The following is a 20,774-nucleotide window of genomic DNA, read 5'->3' as shown; positions in this document are numbered from 1 at the left end:
TTGGCTAAAATTCTTCAAGAGAAAAAGAAGTCAGGCTTTGATTCATTCTGGTCTTGACAGTTACATGACTTTGTTTCTTCTTCCTGGCTTGGTGTTTATAAGAAGATACCACTCATGAAATATGAGAATGTTGCAAAGATCACCCAGGCTCATCTAAAAGCATCATCCCAGCGAGTGTGAGATGGAGTGAGATGATTTGGTGATATCAGTAGCCAAAGAGAATTTAAGTCTAATCAGTAGCTGAGGGGAGTTTTACACGTGGATGCCGCAAATTCTGCTTGTATAAAGGACGCAAAAACTACCAAACCCAGAGTATGGTGTGGTGTATCTGCTCATCCCACTCTCCAGCAAAATGTAGGTGCTAGGAAATGCCAGACTTCTCTATCTTTTCCTTTAATACCATAACCAATGTTTACAAAGCTCTGAGTTGAACTGAACCTGTGATGAACAAACTCAAATATGAAACAAACCAACACTCAATTTTTACAGTTTCTGTAAGGAAGGACATGCTAAAGAATCCCTTGGTGAGTTGCTGCTCTCTACTGGGGAAAGGATGTACAAAAGACTGCCCACATGGCACATTCCCTGTACTGTATGTTATTCCAGTCTTATCCATGAGCTGATGTACTAATTTTAAAGTGATCTTGACAGTGAATTCCCAAGTTAATCTGCTTAAATAATTTCTTGCACGATGTCACATGCATGTGCACCTCTATCTTAAAATATCAATAGATTAATAGCCCAGCTTACCTTTTCCCCTTCCCTCTCCCAAACACATTCATTATTCTCATTTACTTCTCCTTTCACCAATGTCCCAGGTGACAAGTCCAGTTCCAAGTGCCTTGTCCAGCTCTCAGGGATATGCCTGGTGGCTGTCACCAGCTGCCAGCCTCATTTCTTCCATGGTGAAATGATCTCACACAGCTGTGGCACTAGTTATGCTAAAAACAAAAGACTTGTCGTCACAGAAGATGGACTTTTCCTGGGATAACACAAAGTTATAACCTTGCCAGAAGATAAAAGAAGGAAGAAAGTCTTCATAACAGTTTATTCACTCCAGTTACAAATTTCTTCCTTTCATATTATTTTTCCTCTTTTTTTGTTTATTTGTTTTCTTTCATTGTCTTTTTCTTCTTCCTTCCAGCCTCCATTTTCTCTCAATAGCTTTCTCAAATACACCAGTACCCCCCAAGAGTATAAATTCTTAAAAATACACTTTTTAAATTCTTTTTTTTTTTTTTTTAATTCCTGTTTCAATTTTACTTTCAACAGCTGGGCTGAAAAACTTCTTGCTGCAGTAAATTTTACACCAGGACATGCAGATAAACTTGAGGTGACTCCAACTGCTCTATCACCAGAAATGGAAGCTGGGGGAGACCTGAGCAGAAATGTCTAAGACAGCTCAGGTGTCCAAATAACCTTGGAACTGTTGATAAACCAGTGAAGAATTTTGGAGGAATGATCAGAATAAAGGCTAATATTTGGGCAGGAACCTGCTACAGACCACCTGCTTGGGAAGAGGAAGCAGATGAAACCCTCTTCAGGCAGGTAGAACAAGTCTTGAAGTCACAGGCTCTGAGAGTTGCTGGGGATATCAACTGTACCAGTGTCCCTTGGAAGTGCAAAAGGACTGGATGTAAGTCTAGATGATTTCTGGAGTGTGCTGAGGACAATTCCGTGGTGCAGCTGGTCCATGAGATGAGTGGGGAATATGGTCTGCAGGACCTACTGCTCATGAAAAAGATGGAAGGGATGTGAAAGTCATAGGAAACCTTGGCTGCAGTTATCAGTGAATGGTGGGGTTCAAAATCTAGAGAGAATATAGCAGCACAGAGAGAATGAAACAACACAAAGCATAGCCCTGGACTTCAGGGGAGACACTTTTGGCTTGTTCGAGAGGCTTTTGGACAACACTCGCAGTTACATGGTGGGAATTTTGGGGTGTCCTGTACAGGGCCGGGAGCTGGACTCAATGATCCTTGTGGGTCCCTTCCAACTAAGGAAATTCTATGATTCTTGCAGGAGGAAAAAAATGCCCAAATGAGCTTCAAGGATATTTTCAAGCAGCACCTCCCCAAAGCACAACAGCAGCACATTCTGCTGTGTGGGAGTTCAAACAAACACGTCAGGAGGCCAACAACGAGCATCCACCTGAGCCCAAACACAAAAAGTGAGTCTAAAAGTGATACCAGCAGGGATGGGCTGGGAGGAATACAGACACACTGCCTGAGCATGCAGGGCTGGATTAAGAAAACCCGAACTCAGCTGGAACTGAAAGACGAAGAGCAACAGGAAGGGCTTCCATACATTGCCAGCAAAACGAAGGCTAAGTGCAAAACTAGTCCCCTGCTCAGTAGGCTTGGTGACCTAAAAAATGGAAAAAAATGAGCTATTCAATCCATTGTTCTGCCTCCCAGATCCATAAATTTACTTACATTAACCTTGGGGAGAACAGCATTACCCACAGTAGAGGAATCATGGAATCAGAACACCTTGAGTTGGAAGACACCCATCAGGATCATCGAAACCCAGCTCCTGGCCCTGCACAGGACACTCCAAGAATCACACCGTTATTATTTCCTCATGATAACAGGAAGAAGACAGAGTTAGGGAGAACTTAAGCCAATTGTTCATGGGAATAGTTGGTATGGCTGTGACAGTGCCAGTGGAACCCTATAGTGTCACTTTGAGACTCATCACCTTCAAAAGCTCATGGCAACCAGGAAAAGTTCCTTTTGACTGAAAACAGGTCAATGTCACACACATTTCTGCCTGTCAAGAGAGGGGGAGAGGCAGAGCTGCTACTTGGGCTTTCTTATTTCTCCTTGTGCAGAAAGCACCTTGCTTTCACTAAATGCAGTTTTTGGCTTCAGGAAGGGCGAGGTTTGAGGACTCTTATAGGTATGACTTGAACTACTAGCCCTTGTAAGGTGTCACCTGCAGTGCTGTGTCCAGTCCTGGGCTCCTCAGGACAGGAGGGACAGGGAGCTCCTGGAGCAGGGCCAGCAGAGGCTGAGGAGAGGATTTAGGGCCTGGAGCATCCCTGACAGGGAAAGTCTGAGGGAGCTGGGGCTGTTCAGCCTGGAGAGGAGCCCCAGCTGAGAGGGGCCCTCAGCCCTGTGTGTCCCTGTGTGCAGGGAGGGCTCCGAGCAGGGCCCAGGCTCTGCTCCGGGGGGCCCAGCCATGGCACCAGAGGAACGGGCAGGGACTGATGCCCAGGAAATTCCACCTGGACAGGAGGCAGAACTTCTTCCCTGGGCAGTGACTGAGCCCTGAACAGAGACCAGAGGGGGTATGGAGTCTCCCTCACTGGAGATATTCCAGACCCCTCTGGACACAATCCTGTGCTTTGTGCTCTGGGATGGCCCTGCTGGAGCAGGGAGTGGGACCAGCTGCCCTTCTGTGGTCCCTTCCAGCCTCAACCAGTCTGTGCTTCTGTGATCAGACATTTCTCAGGAAACACCCTGAGCAGGTTTCTGCTTTCCTTCTGGACTTGTTGAAAGGAAACAATGATTTCTTATCCTGCTTCTCCCATATGGGGAATGCAGGATGATGGAGAGCTCCAGCCTGAATGCATCACGTGTTTGTGAATCTCTGTACATACACACCAGCCTGCTATAGGTATCCTGACATACAAATCAGCTGGGCACCAGATGCAGTTTGGCTACAAGAGAGAAGCAAAATCTGGGGTCAATTTTTTTAGGACACTGGAAAAAATCTCTGTGCAGATTGGTTATTAACACAGACTGCAAGTTGGTTTAACTAAAGAAACAATCTTTACATAACCCATTCCTCTCCAGAGGTTTTATAAATCTCAGACATCACAAAATCCATCCCTTCCCTGAGTGAGGAGTATCAGTTATAAGAGTGAACTAAACTTCCTTCTAGAAGTGCTTTTGAATTCAAATATGTATCTAAAGTATATGTTAAGTAACTATATTGCACACACCTGGCTTCTGAGTGAGTGTATGCATGAATCCCCACCCTCAGAAACTTATTAAACACTGTAAAAGTTGTCAGGTCAAGCATTTAAAAGAGAGAAAATGTCAGAAATGAATATATCCTGGACAACTGTATTTCACATCTTCTGTGAGATTGAAATGTGATAAATTCTGGAACTGAGTGATCCTAGTCCTTTTTTATCTTATCCTCTTAAAGCACCTCTCTCTCTGTGCTGCTCTGTATTCATTCACTGCCATCTTCCTTACTCACTTCTCATGCTGTGTGTGGCCTCAGGGCACACTTATTATCCTGCTCTGAAGACAGAAGGCTTCATTTCCCAATGGGATTTCCCACAAGCAGCAAGCATAAATCACCTGCCTGAGTCCTTCAGTGCCACAGTGAAGGAAGGGAAAGACGTGCTTGTGTGAGCATCTTGTACCCCTTGTACTTCAGCATCGTGTCTGAAGGCTTCACAAACGGGAACAGATTTATGACCAAAAACATCCCTTACTGATAGGGACAAGAAGAAGATGTTAAAATAAAAACTATTGGTCATGTGACAATTGAGTTTGAAGGCTCCAGTTATTCAGAATTCTCAGGAACATTAGCATGCTCTGTTTATGGTACCCTTGCCACACGGACCCAGAGCTCCCACAAATCCAAACCCGGAATGCAAAGCAATCCACAGCAGCACCTAGTGCTGAATCAGATTCCAGGCTGTGCCCTGAGAGATGGTGCTGTTGTAAAGCTCCTCAGACCCACAGTGCTGTCATTGCACTGACAGCAGCCACTGGGAGTCCATCCCAAGTCTCATATTTGGCAGAAGGCAGCCATGCCCATGTGTGTGTGTCCTGCCATGTATCACACACGACGTCTGCTCTAAAATTACCAAGGCAATAAAAAAGACACTTCATCAAAAGGCATTTTCCTGACACTAGTGTGAGTCACCTCAGCCTAATCTCAGTTCCTGGAGCTCAGGGAGTGGAGGACAGCTGCAATAGTTTAGCATTTCTAGTGTGGACCATCGCGTTTTGCCAGCAAACCGCAGAGCTGTGTGCTGGCATGGCTCCTGGGTTCCCTTCCATTTCCAGCAGGGAGTATTTTGTTGGCTTCAATTCCTGCAGCTAAACTCAGTCCACTTGTTGCCTTTAGGTCTCTTTCTTCTTCCCCAATTACTTCCAACTTCATTATTTGCCTGCAGTCTTTTCCTTCTTGTGCCTTCTCCGTTTCTCCTGCTATATCCTCACTCTTGCCACACATCTACTCAGTGCTCACCAAATTTACACCTACCTCTCCCAATTCCTAACACACAGATTCCTGAGGAAACTGGTGAATTCATGTTCTGAACAATGTATTAGAAGTTGTTTCTGCATTTTATAGGAAAAATCCTCCATTAAAAGCCAGCAGCTCTCTCAGAAACCAGCCAGAACTCAGGTAACACATGAGTAAATACTGCACAGGCATAGAGGGGGAAGATAAAGCAATTTATCAGTTTAATTCACCTTCATGGGCAAGACCAGCCTTATGCACAAAGAGGTAACATTTTGCCCCCTCTGGAATTTCTATTGGCTATAGCAAGACAGGGATTTTCCCTGTAGTCTCTACTTTTAAGTTACCAAATAGAAAAATCTGTAAATCAGGACCTTTTAAATGCCAGACTCCAAGAATTTATCAAACTGTGCTTTCTGCCTTCTTGACTGTTTTTCATATTTGAGGTTCATGCCCTTTATGCACTCTCACATGTCGAGTATATATTCCCATTCTACGCTGTGTACACATTCCCAGTAAATTCTACTCATTTTGGCAAAACTGCTTTGGTACAAAGGCACTCCTTGTTGCCAATATCAGGTACTGGGACAGACCCAGTGCTTGATAAGATAATGAAAGCCTTCAAATCATACCAGCATCCAGGTTCAGGCTTTTGTGCCTATTCCAAGAGTTATCTATACTAAAACTTAGGAGACTTTGAAATTGGAAAAATAAATTGCAGCTATCTGATAGCTGAGACCTGATCCTGTACTCACTCATATCTACTTAAAGCAAAGGGGTTCACTGAAACCAAAGGAGTGACACAAGGAGACTAAGATCCAGTGATGATCCTGCACTGATTTGGTGCTTCAGGATGGATTGAAATAAGGAGCCAGCCACTGCAGTTGTCCAATTCTTTATTCCCTGCTCTTCCCATCCTGAAGCCATTAAATGCCAGAACCACTGCTTCATGTCTGACCTCAGAATAATTCCCAGAACAGTCAGCACATTGACCGAAGACATCAGCAAATCAACACCTACCCAGAAAGGAGCAAATGGACCATTGGAATTTTTTTTCCCTCTGTTTTGTGGTTTGACTCAGGCTTCAGCCAAGTGTTCCTTCCAGGCAAACCCCAAAAATCCTTTCCAAAAGGAAAACCACTAAACCTGTTTCTCCCCATGGGCACACACAAACCTTAAAACAAGGTTGCCTCCAGGGAATGGAGTGTCTCTCCTGACAGCAGTGGTGGCTGTTTGCAGGGGCAGCTTGGTTCCAAAAGTTATTTTAGCACCCCTTGTACTGAGCACTGTGATAGAATCTTGTTCAAGATTCAGTTTCCACAGCTCGAGCCCTGCCCTCCAGGCACACTGGGGTGTCACTCTGCATTTACCTGCACTCAGATCTACAAGCCAGCTCCCCAAAACTCTCTTACTCTCACACACACACAAACAAGCACACATCTCACTGCATTTCCCAACACATACTTTGCCTAACCCTGCAATGACCCATATCTCCACTGGGTTTCCAAAATTTGTTGTTTTCTCCAGTCTATATCTCTGTATCTACTGACAATCTTTCAGCACCCTCTTCATCTACTCAAAGAACTTACAGTGAAGTTTATCTGTTTCCAAGACACTTTTCCTTCTGCCTTCTCAGGGTTCTGACAACAAGCAGCTCATTGTTTGTTGTTATTACCTTGGCAGAGACGCTGCTGAGAGAGCTGCTGCTTTCAAAAATCTACTCAGTAGTGTGGTCTCCCAGGGCTGCACGTTGTCACATTTGCCAAGAATGGGTACAAAACTAATCCAACATTTATAACAAAGAGAGAATTTGCTTTGTTGGGATTTTTGGTGTTGTTGGGTTTTTTTTTTGTTTTTTTTTTTTTTTGGGGGGGGGGGGTGGTTTTTTTGGGCTGTTTGTTTTTGTTTCTTTCTTTCTTTCTTTCTTTTTCAGGAGTCCTCAGTGTTAATAGTCCAAAGTGGTTTGGCAGCCTGAGAAAGTGAAGTCCTGAAGACCTTTCTCCTGCTCCATGGTAGAAAGATGACACGTACACCTGTGACTTGTTGGCTACAAATGGAACTGCACACAAAACTGCCATGAGAGCTAGAAAATCATCAGACAGGTGGATGGGCTTCCTGCACAAGAACATTGATGGTGTGGATGCAAAGTTGGTGCCCTTAAAAGTAAGGATTTGTATAGCCCAGATATGTATCCACCAGTTTTGCCAGTGTCACCTCTGATGTCACACAAGGCTTTCTCCTAGAAAGTAAGGAATTCAGTTTAATTCCTTTCCAAGCATGAAGAGGCTTTAACACCTATCCCACCACTTAAAAAGTGGTTCACCAGGGAAAGTCAAAGAAACAGAAGAAATTATAGAAGAAAATCTTCCCTGTGAGGGTGCTGAGGCCCTGGCACAGGTTGCCCAGAGCAGCTGTGGCTGCCCCATCCCTGGAAGTGCTCAAGGCCAGGCTGGATGGGGCTCTGAGCAACCTGGGATAGTGGAAGGTGTCCCTGCCCATGGCAGGAGGTTGGAACTGGATGGGCTTTAAGGTTCCTTCCAACCCAGGCCACTCTATGATTTTATGGCTTTTCATTTCACCCGATGAATCACTTTGAAAGAAAAATAAATAATTCATTGCCTCAAAACCAGTGTCACTCCAGGTTAATAAATTCTTTCCTAACATTTAGCTAGCTGTGTTTTCCACCAAGGCAATTGCTTTCCACTGTCAAATCACACCAAAGAAATTTTTGATTCAAAACAACAACAGAAAACTTGGATTTTCCTGTTGATTAGTACAGTTAATTATCTATCAGAATGCAAATATTTGACTTAATGACAGGGCACAAAACCAAATCAAAGCATTAACTTTCCAATATGCACTAGGGAAGAGCTCGTTTATGTGTGAATTGGCTTTTTTTGGTGTCTTTTATTTGTGCTTTAACACCTGGAAAAGCAATGCTGCAAAGGGCCTATTTGCATAGCAAAGGTGGTGAAGCTCATGGAGGTGGTTGGGATAACACTGTCCTTGCCACAAAAGACAGACAGACAAAATCTCTGGAATTCTATCCATGTAAACTGATCCAGGCTTGACACTCCTTTACACAAACTCAATTTGGCAACATGAAAGAACTTAAAAATAGGCACAAATGACACTCGAGTTTCACTGCCAGGACAGTAGGACTGGGCAAAGAGGGTCTCAGCTTGAATGTGACCCAAGCACTGAGTGAATGGAGGTGGCTCTCTCACAACTGTCTGCAAAGGTGTGCTTACACATCTCTCTTGAGGCAGCTGAGGGGTTTGCCAAGAGCTGGACATGCCCCCACAGGGTTTTAGCAGCGACTTGATCAGATTTCTCGACTTTGCTCCACTCTGAGACTCAGCAGCTCTGTTGTGTTTGAATTTTCATCACATTTAACTAAAGCAAAAGATCCTGCTTTTTAAAGAATTTTCTGAAAACATTTTAGCCTTCCTGGAGTCTTCTTAGTTGTTTTTCTTCTAAGTGGCCGTGAGAAGGAGCAGGTTCTCTTGGTGACAGTCAGCCACCAGGTCTCAGGGGGAATCCCCACATTTAATTTACAGCAGCCCTCCTGGTGCCCATAAGCTGCCCTACGCCAAGCACACACCATTTCTGAGGCTGCCACGCCCTGGGCTGCAAGGGTCACTCAACCCCCTGAAAAGCACGGGAGTGGTCCAGGGTTTCCGAACCCAGGCTTCTGATTTGGAGGGTGTGAGTAACTTCCTCCCTCTTGCTCCCACAGCTGGGCTCCCCTGAGCTGTGCCACGGGGCAGCTCAGACGCTCCAGCCCCATCCCTGCTGCTTAAATCAAACCACGGTGCCCTGTCAGCGGGTGCATTCATTACCTTACTCTGCAACACGTGTGGGATGGCAGATTCCACACCATGTAGTCACCACACCTCTGCTCAGCCCTGATTTAGAAAGCTTTCAAGCACAGCCTGCTCAGATGCCTTCTCGGCTCTCCTCTCCCACCGGCCAGCAGCAGAGCAGCAACATTTTTCTGGGTTGGCTCAGAGCACCATCCCGCTGCCTGAGCGTGCCCTGGTGGGCTCATGCTGCTGAATTCACCACCAAAGCACCGGGTGGCCCAAGCCTGGAGATTCCGGGGTTTTCCAAGGGCCTGCACAAGCCTTGCCTGAGCAAGAACTCTTCCAAGGAAAAGAGCAGGGCTGAGCAGCTGAGAATTAAAAAGGGTAGGCAAGACAACTAGGTTTCCTCCAGACTGACCCCAAAAAACTTTGTTCACTCTGGTTTGGATTAAGTAGTATTAAGAATTGCCCAACAGCCTAATCAAGTAATGAGAAAGAGCTCCTACATCACCTACACAGGCTCCCAAACAATACCTGGGACCCATTGGCATCCACCACATACATCAATAATGGAATTACAGAATCACAGAAGAGTTTGGGTTGGAAGGAACCTTAAAGACCCTTTCATTCCAAACACCCCAGCCACGGGCAGGGACACCTTCCACTATCCCAGCTTGCTCAGAGCCCCATCCAACCTGGCCTGGAACACTGCCAGGGATGGGGCAGCCACAGCTTCTCTGGGAAACCTGTGCCAGGGCCTCAGCACCCTCACAGGGAACAATTTCTTCCCAATATCCCATCTAAACCTGCTCTCTGTCAGTGTGAAGCCATTGCCCCTTGTCCTGTCACTCCAGGCCCTTGTAAAAAAACTCCTCTCCATCTTCCTTGTTGGCTCCCTTCAGGTACTGCAACCGTACTTAAATCAAAAAGAAGGAGGAGGGGGGACATAAAGGGATATCCATGAGGAAGATTTAAGCATTTTTCTCTGTGCTGTGGTTGTGATTCCTGTTCCATAACTCTGAAAAAGATTTAAGACAGTCCCATCTCCTGCTCTTTCCCCTAATACCTGGACTTTTGTTAATTTATATTTCTGTGTGCAAGAAGTCCTGATGAAGGCAAGAACAGTATCTTTTCAAAAATTTCCATTAAAAATAAAATCTTACTCAAAAATCCATATTAAAAGAAGTTCTTTTCAAAACAGCTCTGACTCATTTGGAAAACACCCAGGGTTTTGGTTTGCAAGTGTTTGATAGAATTGAGTCAAATCACCTTTTATAATATGAACTTTTCTGCAGTAAATTCTGTACATATCTGAAATGAAGTTACTTTTTTTTTTTTTGTGGACTCCAAATTAAGTAAAATATTTATTATTTGACTTCAGGTGGACTAAATCTCTTTTGTTCTAAAGTGTCAGTTTAAAATAACTCCAAGTGTCATGCCCACAAATGTGGGAACACTTCAAAGTGTTCCCTTTCTCTGCATACCCTTTTACAGGTACCTCTTGGGTCAAAACCCCTTTAATTCCAGTTCTTTTTTAAGAAGGCTGGATATTTGCATATTTTTGAATAGCTGAGGAACAAAATCTCCTTTAGAAAATTCCACAGCAGCAGGAAACTGCTTTATTCTTTATTTATTTTTTTACTGCATTCAGAGACATGTACATATATAGAGAGAGGTACACTCTACATTTTACTTATGGCTAATTTCAGGCAGAGAAAATATGATTGTTTTCTAAAACCTCTCCACATTTTCAGGCCAAGGTCATTCCCGAAGCTGATCCACCAAAACACAACGAGGAAATCAATTTTATATGAGAGATATGAGTGTCCCATTGCACAACACTGATGAGATTGCTGTGCTAACTCTTCAATCCTAATATCCAGTGTCATGGGCCTGGAAACAAAAGCCAGTTATAGCACAAGTTTCTTTGGCTGGTGTTAAAAGCAACCAGTATAAAACTGCAACTTGAAAAGCTTTTAAACCTTTCTCAAATAAAGTGGATATAAACGGACTCGTTTTCTTAAGTGCACCCCAGTTCACGCCAGATGCAACAAGGCAAACAGCTGGTCCTGCAGTTCTGAAGTCTGAGCTGGAAACACTTCTTTATTCCTAGTCAAAATCATTAAGTTAAAAGAGAAAATGGAAATAACCCATTAACAAAGGCAACCAGCAAGATAAAAGCCAGAATGGACTAAAGGGTCCTGAATACGAGAGAGTTTAGATTAAAGGCCAATGAAATATGGAACCCAGCCCCATATAGATTTACCTGGCTCAGCTTGTGAAATGTCAGTGTAATAGGCTGTTTCTGGAAAGATAAGCAGGGCTGTGGTCTGAAGAGGAGCTCTTAACAATGGGAACCTTGTTAGAAAAGTTTTCTATTGTACACATATATATCAGCTGCCATTGCCTTCCTTTATTAAGAAAATCTTGGCTTGGATTCTGAGGTTGCAAAAGCCCTCTCAGTTTAATGTGTTCTATTCAGTCTATATTTTAAACTACATTTTGAGCAAAAGAAATCTAAACATGTCTTGTTTTTTAACTGGAAAAAGCTTCATAAAAGGTCCCAGCTAATTCTTGCTGCTAGATACAATGAGGCATAGAAAATTAATGCAGCGGGCATTTCCAGATGGTGAATCAGTTTTTTAGTGATAGCCATCAGTGAAATCCCCATCGTACTTGAAAGGCTGCATGGAAAGCACTGGGTGTTTGTGTCAGGGAGAAGAGATATTAGATCTCCTTATTCTTCACCAAACCACTGGAGAAGCACAAAGGGTGCACTTGGAGTCAGCCCCCAACAAAGGCAGAAAATCTCTTCTTACAACAACAAATTTGTATTCAGTCTATGCAGAAGGGTATCAAGTGAGCTGGGCAAACCCGTATGTCTGTTCCCCAAAAACCTGCATTTCTTTCCCACTTTTGTTGAGGAATTGCCTGCAGGAGGCCCATGTGTTCCCCATGCAGCATTTACTGTGGCCCTGAAAACAAAGGATCATTCTGCACGATGAGGAACCCAGACTAGGAGTTGCTTGGCTTTCCATTTAAAGCAAATAGAAATAGGGAAGATGTTTATTATAACATCCACTGTAAAGTGTTACAACAAAGATGCTTTAGGTGACTGAGCCTTTGTCAGATACTGATGAAATGTTTCATGACATCACCATTCATAGCTGGAAGCAGATGGATAATATTCAGGTGTGCAACCTTGATCAGCCTGGAACTTAGTGCTCATTTTACCAAGACAAACCACTTAAGATGGTATAATCAACATTTCCAGCTATGTTACCTCTTCAGTAATGATCTCTATATACTAGTATGTAGATAATATATATACTAAACATGTATCAAATGCATGATTCATACAATATCTCAACACAGTAGCAATGTATGGGCTGTCACTGCATGCTGCTGCACAACATTTTTTTAACAACAGTACTGGAATCAAGTTTATTTAAATCAAGGCCATTTAAATCAGTGACTTCATTCAATAACCTAAATCCTGTTTATGTAAATTACTGGTTCAATTTTATTTTATTTTTTAGCATGGCCTTTATGAAGCGTGCCAGTCTTGGTAAAAAAATTCTGTTCAGATCTCAATTTCTATATTTTCCAAGTGTGAAGACTTTAAATGTGAAACCTTCAGAATCTTGAAAGCTGGTTAATGACAGTAAATAACATTTAAAGGTAGTGAGTACTCGACTGCTTTTGAAAACAGAATACTTTGAAATGTCAAGAAAACAGCAAGAGCCTTGCAAAAATCTAGCAACTAATTTGCATTTTTGGCCTCTCTCTGTTAGGTATGAAAAATTATTTATTTATTTCTGCATTTATTTATTTATTACTTCAACACAGTAGTCCCTGGATGTCACCATACAAAATCTTCTGCCTTTCCTTTGATGCTTTGTGTAGTTATCCAGGCCCATGATTTACTAAGTCCTTTGAAGTAGCAGGGGTTGGAAAACTTAAGCCCAACTCCAATCTCTATTTCCAGAGCTCATGTGCCATATTTCCTTTCCTAGCATGAAAAAAGTACTTGGAAGTACTTAGCAGGGGAAAAAGAGCTTTTCAGGAGCAGCTCTTTTGTCACTCTGGCTGCTCTTACCAGCAAGTGGTTGTCTGGTCAGGGATAACATGACAGGAATAATCTGCAAAGAGGACACATCTTATTAAAGTTGTGGCCACCCACTTTGCTCCCTTACTCCATCTGGCTTCCCACACATCCTGCCTGCCAATCCTTTATTGTGCTAACAGGAATAAATAAGAAGCAAACATGAAAGGGCAGACATAGAACTTCCCTCTCATCACAGAAGCCATAAAAATCGAATTTTCAGAGGTGTAACCAACAGAAGGTCCCCATTATTAAGTCTGCAATTGGTTTTTACAGGGACAGCAATGGGAAGTTGAAATTCACCTTTCCCTAAAAGACATAGATTTGTATTGAGCGTTGATCACCATTTGTGTTTTTTTTCTCATGAAGTAGAAAAGCACATTTTTCTGCTGCTTTTGGTTTCCCTGGTTACTTGAGCAAGTTACTTCTTGAAGTTTTTATGGTTTGTGGCATCACATTACACAAACATGAGTTATTATTGATGCACCACGGCTTTGAGCCTCTGAGAATGATAAGTAGAAAGAAAATCCCCTTTTGATGTAGCAGTTGCTGAAAATTCCTCCTGAGGTCACTCATCTGAAGAACAGCTCTCTGTTCACAGCAAGGACAGACTTGTCAAGGGGTATTTTCAATGCCTTGGCTAGCTTCTGTGTAAATATTAGTTGGTGGGTCCTGCACAAGCGAGTGCACCACTACGTTTTCACATGCTAATATTGGGTAATCCAGTGTCTCAGCACCAGTTGCAGGGACTTCTAGAGACTGGACACACTGGGTTCAGCACCATCTCCCCCCCCACCTCAAAGCAATATTGCAAACTCCCAACAATTTTCACGATGAAGCTATGAAAAGTAGAGCTTGTGTCAGGTATCCACATCTGGGTTTTCTCAGAGTAATCACATGTAAATGGGCTGGGGGCAGAGCATTTAACTACAAAGCAGCAGCCCGTGTTTCAGAGGTGAGAGCAAGCACTCAGCTTTGGTCCTTGAAACAATAATCAGCAGCAGTCTGTGTACCTCCAGCTGGAGATTGGAAAAGAGGGGTTTAAGGAGTTTGCCCAGTTTCCTGTACAACAGCACAATGCATTTGTGTGCATAAATAGCCATATGAAAAGGCTGTGAGAATTGGGGTTGTTCAGGCCTTGAGGTGGCCTCATAGTGGCCTTGCAAGACCTAAAGGGAGCCCACAGGAAAAATGGAGAGAGACTCTTGACAAGGGCCTGGAGTGACAGGACAAGGGGCAATGGCTTCACACTGACACAGAGCAGGTTTAGATTGGATATCAGGAAGAAATTGTTCCCTGAGAGGGTGGGGAGGCCCTGGCACAGGTTGCCCAGAGAAGCAGTGGCCACCCCATGCCTGGAAGTGTCCCAGGCCAGGTTGGATGGGGCTCTGGACAACCTGGGAAGGTGTCCCTGCCCATGGCAGGGGGTTGGAACTGGATGGTTTTTAAGGTTCCTTCCAACCCAAACTCTTCTGTGATTCCATGATTTGTACAAAAACACCCTCACAGATCTCAAAGTCCATCAGCCTGGGAAGTCTGCACAAGCAGCCAGCCCAGCAAAAGTGACATTCCACTTTTGAAGGAGTGCAGAAAAGAAATGCATTGTGCTAGCTGTGTGCTCTCAGCTGTAAAACTCCACAGCTGGAGTACCAGTTCTGAATTCCAGGGATATTGCAGATATTGGATAGACCCTGTCAGACCTTGCACAAAGTGCCATCGAGGTTAGAGGTGGGGGGACAAAGGACCTCCAGGATGAGGTGGAACCTCTTCCCTGTTTCTGGCCCTAAGGGCTGAGAGGTGAAGGACTGTGGGTGGGTTCAGAGCACACGGCCCCATGGCAACGGCAGCAAGAGGCACTTTAATGAGAGAAGTATTAAGTGCCTTTGACACCTATTAGTGAAATGATGACAAAAATAGTGTTAGGTCATGTGAAACTGCACAGAACAATGTTGTTTGTACTCGGGCAGCTGAAGCAACCAATGAACTGTGTGGTTTCAGCTGCTTGGTTTGTTTCATGTGTGATGACCCTTAAAATAGATGAAAATATACTTGTTGATACTGGGCATTAGACATCCTTCCAAGCCACAAATGCCCCCCCGTATTTCTAACCTTCCCAAAGAGGCAGAACTGAGGTTATGGATTTAGGTGCCTGCCATTTTAGATGGCCAGTTTTGGAAATGATAAAAAACCCACAAGGTCACACAAGTGATTTTTGGTGGAGCTCAGATTAGACTCGGGATGATTTGGTATCTTACAGCGCCCCAGTACTGTTTCACTGGGATCATGATGTAAAAACCCAACTGTTTTGGGATTTGTTTTTTCTTTTTTTGCTTTGTTTGTTGCAGGTTTTGTTGTCTGTTGTAATAATGTGGAGCTACTTTGCTTTCTATCAGGAGAGATCGTTTCTACTTAAAAATTGCTCATGAAAAAGAAATCGATCTTTAAGAAGTCAAAAAGGATTTTCTCAAACAGATTTCACATTACACAGGATAAATTGGCTAATAGTTTTATTCCAAACCTGGATTATCCTTCTACCCTGTTTTCCTGAGAGTACAGCTTCACCAGAATGCTAAATCATGGTATATAAATGTGCATATCAGATCTGAATAATACATCCAGTTCAAAAATAGAAATAAACATTTTCTTTCCTCAAGCATCTAATGCATTTTTCCTAAATAAAAAACATCCTCTTAATATACTGTTAAACTAACATGTTTGGGATTTGTTGCTTGTTTTGTTTTGGGTTTTTTTTAAATTTTAGTTTGAAGGCTACTAATACATGCCTGACCTCAAAAGAATATTTTCTTTAATTAGAAAATGCTCCTAGCTAGAGATGTCAAACCCTAGTTTCAAATAAGGCCTAGTTAAACAAGCCAAAGAGGAAAATCTCTTAATCCATAACTTTAATCATAACCGATATTTTACATAACCAAAAATGTACTTAAATCAAATTGCTGTCCAATTCAAGGAATAGGGAATAATTTACTTGAAGTGAACCTATAAAGGATAGTCTGACTGCTGTTTTAGCCCAAGGATTCTTTCCTCTGAAGAAAAGCAGCACATACATACAGGAGAAAAAAAAAAAAAAAAACAAAACCAAAATGCTTTAATGTCTTCCAGTAAATCCCCAAATAAATTGATTAAAAAAAAAAAAAAAAGTGAACTGGGAATTAATGACATACCAGACACACATAATTCAATGTCCTGTCATAGCCATCACAAAGGGTCCTAAATTTTCTGGCTAGTTTGGGCTGTCCAAGCTCAGTGTTGTTTAGTTGCTGTTAAGAGATGCTACTCCCTGGCTGCAATGAGAACAAGCAACCTCAGTTGAGAATCACTGGGTCAATGACAAAGAACATTCCGTGCTGTGAGGCTTTCACAGCCAGATGGGAGCTCTGGTTTAGGGGCAGAAACATTGCACAGGCAGAGTTTTATGCCGCCTCATAAAACTTGAAATCTTTGGGCAAGATAAGACAATTCCTTCCCAGAATCCCACGAGAGGGTCGGAGACTTGGATGTGAGGACAGGTCGTGGTAGGTGACTTTGAAAAAACACTGCTATTATTAATATGGGATAATAAATAGTTTTGCTAGAAAAGGTGTAGGGTTACATGGAAACAGGGAACAGCTGAATAGTATTAGATCAACAAAGCCAGCCTTGTGACTCCGCCAGCCCTAATATTTGTGAACTTGTGTATCCTGGAGAAAACCTGGCGTGCTCTTCCCTTGCTTTGCCTGGATTTGGAACCCAGGCACCACCCCCGTGCCTACCCCATCCACTTCCACCCCCTCAGCGCAAGGTTAGAGTGGCAAAAAATGTGTTTCACTGACAGGCAGGCCAAGGATCGTGTTCCTTTTCACCCTCCAACTGCACCGTGACCTCCAAGGGCTTATTTAGATCTGTCCTTGGCTGTTCTCAGCCCCAGGAGGAGTTTCTCTGGCCCCCTATGGACCTTCAACCCTGCTTTTCACATAAAAATTATAGCATACAGCCTGTTCTAGAAATAGCTAACAGACTACAGACAAATAAATGGCAAATATCTGCTTGAGGAAAAACAAGAATGATCAAACCCCATGCTTTTCCTTTAAGTTGCAACATGGAATTTTAGTTACACAACCAAGCAGAAGGAGTAGACACTTTAAATGTCTCTGTGAGTTAAAAAGCTTCAAATATGCTTTCTCTGACAAGTTAATTCCAATTTATTAATTATGTCCATATCATAACTTGCACTCACAGAAGTGAGTATGATTGATTGTGTCCACAGTTAGGCTTCTTTAATTTGTGTCATCACTGGGACTTCCATGGTCCTTGGGGCTACACAGACCTGAGCCCCTCTCAGAGCTTTTCCTGGGGTCTTGTGGGAAGATCCTTCTACCCCTCCAGCTCCAGAGAGGAAAGGAGAGAGATTTAACCCCTGTCCTCCTCGCAAAGCACTGCTCTCTCTACATCAAGCAATAGCATTGCCGGGGCTTCTACCTTTCACCTCACCCTCCATGAGAAGCTCCACTTATGAAACACAGCCATGGTCACACAAGGAATTTAAATGCATGATCAGCAACTGGGTTAAAGGAAAATCTGTGTCCATTCCCTACCTGTAGCATTTTGTTGGACATGAGTCCCTGTTGGTTAAGACTCAGTATGTTACAAGTCTTTAGTGATGCCTCTACATTAAGAATTACACCATGAATTAAAAGGATGGAAAACAAAGAACACCCACTATGAACAGTCAGTCACTTTGATGCCCCTTCACCCTGGAGCACTGGAAAAGTAATTCTTAGTGTTATTTCTTACAGGGGTACTAAAAGTCGCTTTGGAACACAGGGAAAACACAATCAGTTTTCAGACAGACTTTCCAAAGCACAAAGTGAATCTTGGCATCAGTGAATGTCTCACCAGAGAAGTGAGTCTTCCTGAGGACATTATTTCACTTAAACCATCCAGAATGCATTGCAGGGTTTACTTTCTTAAATATACATGGGAAGAAGGTTTCTTTGTTTGCAGTTTGGGGCAGAGGGGAGATTGTGCTCTTTTTTTCCCCTTTATATATCTAACATTTCTTTTACTGTAATTCAAACACACAACATGTGAAAAAAGCTGCAGAGTTTATCAGTGAGACACTGTCATCCCCCACTTTTGCCAGATTTGTTTGGATTTACGAGTGAGGCATTGTCTAGCCAGGAAACTGCAGATACCAGTTCAATCAGCTTAAACACTGATAAAGCAAAATCTTGGGCTTGCATTTGAGTAGGAAGCAGCTGCACTGTGTCAAGATGTCACTGACCTTTGTTATGTGTTAGAGGTGTCCTGGCCAAGTCCCTGCTTTCACAGCAGCGTCTGGGGAATGGCATGTGGGAGCATTTCTCACATGCTTCAGAGCAACTTCCAGTGCTTCCACTTCCCCACAAGATGCACACAAAGAGGCAGAATTTCTCTGGAGTGTCTGAGAAGAGCAAGTGCATTCTGACCAATGCATGTGGTGGGGAACTCCTTCACAGAAGGGGCAACGGCATCCGAAAACACTGCAGCTGACTATGAAATGTTCATAAAGAAGCCCCACAAAATCCAGAAAACCCAAAGCAACAAAAACAACCAAGCAAACAAAGCATTATGTCAGTCCTTTGAATGCGCGACCTTAGATAAAGCATTGTTAACTTCAGATAAAATAAAACAAATGCCATTAGACTGGGACAGTATGAGATCATCATTCATTTAATCACATCGATGTTGAGCTTGTTTCACCAGTTCAGTTTAAATCAGCATCACACAAACAAGGTCCAAAGTGCTGTAAATTTACAGGTAGAAAGAGAAGTACCCATTTGTCATAAAGTGCCCATTTGTATTGTTGGGCCTCATCTGCACATAATCCTGTACCAGGTGAACTGAAAGGGTATTTTTAGATTAATTTATTTAGCTGTGGTATATTAATTTTGTTAGCTGTGGTATTGTATCCATAAATCTATGACCTGCATCTCATTTATTCTAATGTGGCTTTCTTGTACTACTTGGCAATAAAAAGCAGTCTCGAAACAGGAAACAAGCACAATTGAGGTCAGTCGGATACCTCATGTGCTTACAGGACTTTCAGCACCTCTGAGAGCTGGATAAAAGTGCAAAGTGACACAGAGCAGAGCACCACTGTGCTACACCCCACGTCCACACACGTGGCCCTGGCCTGCTGGGCTTAAAGGAGAAACAGAGGATGGCTACAGCTGAAAGGAGCAGAACCAGGAAATTGTGCCAGACTAGAAATTGTTCTCTCTGTTCAATCCAGCTAAGTAACAACTCCTGGAAATGGAGCAAGAGAGAAATGAGACAAATCATAATATATGGCATGTGGCTCCTTCTACATTTAAAAGGCAGGCCAGAGAAGGGATGTGCTCATCTTTGCACTAAATCCCACATCTCAAGCATCTTAGGTAGGCTTGAACACCTTTCTGTGGAGTTCAGAAGACAAGTGTCCCATGGAGATGTGGCTCAGCTGTCCTCACACTCTCTGTAACAAAACTTGATTTCTCTAGTCCCAGCTTTGCAGTTGGGCTGTGAGCACCTGGGATTCAATTTGTGTCCATACTGTAGTAAAATGTTAAGAGTAAAAGCACATTATTAGCAGAAACAGTTTGTGGTCATTCAATGGTAAAATGTCTTCAGCCAGGGCTACAAATACACCTGCACTCTCATACTCAGGGTAATGGACAGACTGTCAAAAAAGTTATATCTTTGAAATTAAAAAAAACCCAGGTTGTTACAAGACAGAGTGAATAGATTGTGCTAAACTCTGTGATCAAGCACCACACCAGGATATTTACATCTCCTTGGAGCAGACCGAAAAAGGAAACGTAATTTTCACCAGCATTTCTGTCCAATCTATTTTTGCCCACCGCCTCCTGTGTACTGTAACAATGCATTTGGGAAAGTAGGTGTTCATCCCATACCTCCTGATCAAATTTTGTTTACTGCCTTCTTTCCCAGACTTCAGATGAGTAATGGAGATGCCTTCAGTGGCCATGAAAAGCCGAGCGGGGGTGGTAACGGGGGCACCAGGGAAAGGACACACGGGGCTGGCAGCCGTGGCCTCCAGGGCAGCAGCACATCCCAGGCCTTTACCTTTCATGGAGCTCAGCACTCCATCTCCACCTTAGGAAGGAAATGGATTGAAGCTGGGATGGCCCAATCCCCCTCGGGCATACCCAGGGCAGCAGCTGCTAAATCGGTTCTGAAGAGGAGCCAGTCAAAGGCGGGGGGAGGAAAGAATCATCTTGGATCTTTGGGAAACGGGAGTAGAGTGTGCCCTCTATGGCTCAGCCACCCCTGCCAGCCACAGGGGACAATTCAAGATTGCCAATTCAATAGAGAGCCTAGCCTGCCTTCACCATGAAGCTGCAGAATGGCAGAGGGCAATTCCAATCCCTGCAGCGTGCTGGGATTTCATGGCCTTCATTAGTGCATTAAACAGGATGGCTGAACCCCTTCCTTGAGCATCTCCCTCTTTGCAGTTCCTCTTTCACACCTTAATCCCATTTCTATCCAGGCTGCTGGATCAGCAGGTGAAATGCCCTTTGACTGAGCCCTTAGCTGGAAACATCAACGAGATGGAAAAGCTACTGGCTGTTCTGACTGATTAGGTGATTTTAGTCACATAAAACCAGCTTAAT

This window comes from Aphelocoma coerulescens, chromosome 1A (genome assembly GCF_041296385.1).
Source record: "Aphelocoma coerulescens isolate FSJ_1873_10779 chromosome 1A, UR_Acoe_1.0, whole genome shotgun sequence".
Taxonomy (NCBI): Eukaryota; Metazoa; Chordata; class Aves; order Passeriformes; family Corvidae; genus Aphelocoma; species Aphelocoma coerulescens.
The sequence above is the reverse complement of the archived record's forward strand: the minus strand, read 5'-3'. Positions refer to the sequence as shown.